The sequence below is a fragment of the Myotis lucifugus genome, unplaced genomic scaffold (genome assembly GCF_000147115.1).
Source record: "Myotis lucifugus unplaced genomic scaffold, Myoluc2.0 scaffold_1098, whole genome shotgun sequence".
Lineage (NCBI taxonomy): Eukaryota > Metazoa > Chordata > Mammalia > Chiroptera > Vespertilionidae > Myotis > Myotis lucifugus.
The window spans coordinates 37,249-39,608 of NW_005872146.1; the positions used below are offsets into that span (position 1 = coordinate 37,249).

At 44.2% G+C, this 2,360-nt stretch overlaps 1 protein-coding gene across 1 annotated transcript in view; it reads right to left on the minus strand.

The window, feature by feature from the left end:
• ZNF251 (zinc finger protein 251) overlaps window positions 1-2,360 on the minus strand; it is a 10,723-nt gene that overhangs the window by 3,402 nt on the left and 4,961 nt on the right. Inside the window, 1 exon segment of the mRNA XM_014449285.2 lies at window positions 513-517. The gene's annotated coding sequence lies outside the window, so the exon portion shown is untranslated.

A 2,360-nucleotide genomic window follows, 5' to 3' on the forward strand; every position in this document is an offset into this window, starting at 1 on the left:
TATAAAGAATAGAAGTTTTACATATATATATATATATATATATATATATATGTAATTGCAGTCTCCATATATATATGGAGAGAGAGAGAGAGAGAGAAGAATCTGAACATTAGCATGCAAAAATATCCAGTACCTAGTTATTATTTTCTATAGTCTTTTAGTATTCAAACAAAACTCCTGTTAAATTCTATTTCCTCCCTGATGTCTCATATAATGAGAGTTTTAAAAATAGATTTCATGCTGTCATACACGTATTACCCCTTTTCTTTGGGACACTTGGTAAAAACGTTCCACTGTTCTCAACTCTGTGGGGACAGAGCTGCTTACTACCATGTGGGTGACCTCACCCCCTGTCATCGGTGTTATGACAGACCCAGCAGAACCAGAATCCACCAAAATGTGCCAAAACAGAATCCAGAAAACAAGAGATAAGTGAACAGGCAGAGCTCCAGGCATATGGCTGCCAGGGCCTTCTGGATGATTGCAGGGAACAGCAGCAGGGGTGAGGCTCTGCTGCCTCCCAGAGGTCATCTGTGGTAGGACAGCACATATAAAGGAAATCTCCACAGAAGGTGACAAACGGACACCAGCCCAAGGATGCTAATAAGGTCACTGCAACCACAGCCCAAGAGTCCCTGTGCAGGTTCGCTGCTGGAACTAGAACAGCAAGCTCTGAGGACAACCAGTGCCTCAGGCCCCAGGACACATTAATACTGAGAAACATCCTATCCCTCATGCAATGCTCATCAGGTTCCACCTGGCACCTGTCACCAACAGACTTTGAGGCCTTTGGGGTAATTACTTCTAAAGTAAGGCAACTGCCCTAGGTCGTGGATAGAGTGCCAGCCTGGTGACTGAAGAGTCCCAGGTTGGATTCCGGTCAAGGGCACATGCCCAGGTTGTGGGCTCCATCCCAGAAGGGGGCATGCAGGAGGCGGTCGATCAATTATTCTCATCATTGATGCTTCTCTCTCTCTCTCCCTTCCTCTCTGAAATCAATACAAATTTATTAAAAAAACAAAAATTAAAAATAAAGCAAGGCACCTGTGTTCACTACTGCTCCTCTGCATGAGAAAACCTCACAGAAATAGAACCACCTTTTCTCATCCAACTGAAAGGCCTGGACACTCGGACACTCTGTGGGGGCTGCTCCGTCAGGGGTGCCAACGCACCCACACTATGTCCGGGCAGCCCTTTCTCCCACCTCCCCAGACAGGACTTCAGGTTCCTAAATGAGGACTCTTCTCATGAGCACTGTGGGGAGCTGACACCACACTGGGCATTCCGTTCAATCATGGCACTAACCATACATGACAGCCTAATACCGTTGCAAATTTAGAACAGCACAATCAACACTTTAGTCAAATTTACAACAAAACAGTGGCTTTTAGAATCATGTTGTTGTTGTTGTTGTTGTTGAAATATATAGTCTTTGGATGTTATAGTCATGTGCCCTTGACTGGAATCAAACTTGGGACCCTTCAGTCCACAGGCTAACACTCTACCCACTGAGCTAAACCAGCTAGGACAGAATGATGGTTTTAAAAAACAATTCAGCTCTTAATTTATCTCTAGTGAAAAAAGGCATGCATGCGCTCAATAACATGTATTGCACACCCAGGGAGTCTTCTGAGTCATGGGGATGCTCTTTATCTTGATAGAGATCTGGTTGACATAGTTGTGTCTCTGTTAAAACTCAGCAACTTTATGCTACTAGAGGTAAATTCCATCCAAGCAGGAAATGCTGGAGAAAATTTTGGAGAAAGGTTCAGGGTGGAAATAATACAAGTAATTGCAGTCCTAGGTACTAACAAAGGTGAGGATATGAGTGATGATGTGTTATGTCAGTGGTCGGCAAACCTGTGGCTTGCCAGCCACATGCTCTTTGGCCCCTTGAGTGTGGCTCTTCCACAAAATACCGACTTCTGCGCATGGGCCACGAAGTTTCAATCACACTGTACGTGCGCGCCCACACGTGGTATTTTGTGGAAGAGCCACACTCAAGGGACCAAAGAACCGCATGTGACTCGCGAGCCGCAGTTTGCCGACCACTGTGTTATGTACTTTGACAACTGACCAAAAATAGGAGGATAACGGGGAGAGAAAGGTGGAAAGCAGAACACGTCGCTGGTCATCTCAGCAGTTGGGAGTCAGAGATAGCACTTAGTGATGACAAGTCAACTAATAAAAGTATGTTCAACAGAACAAGGTAAACACTTAAAAAATATTATTGACTAAGATCGGGAGATGCAGGAGAAAAAGAATAGAAGTTTGTGTAATAGGTAGGTAACCAATAGCTACTGTCTAAAGGAGGAAGATAGAAAGGCTATTATATAAAGAAGAAATGAAGCTGTTATACA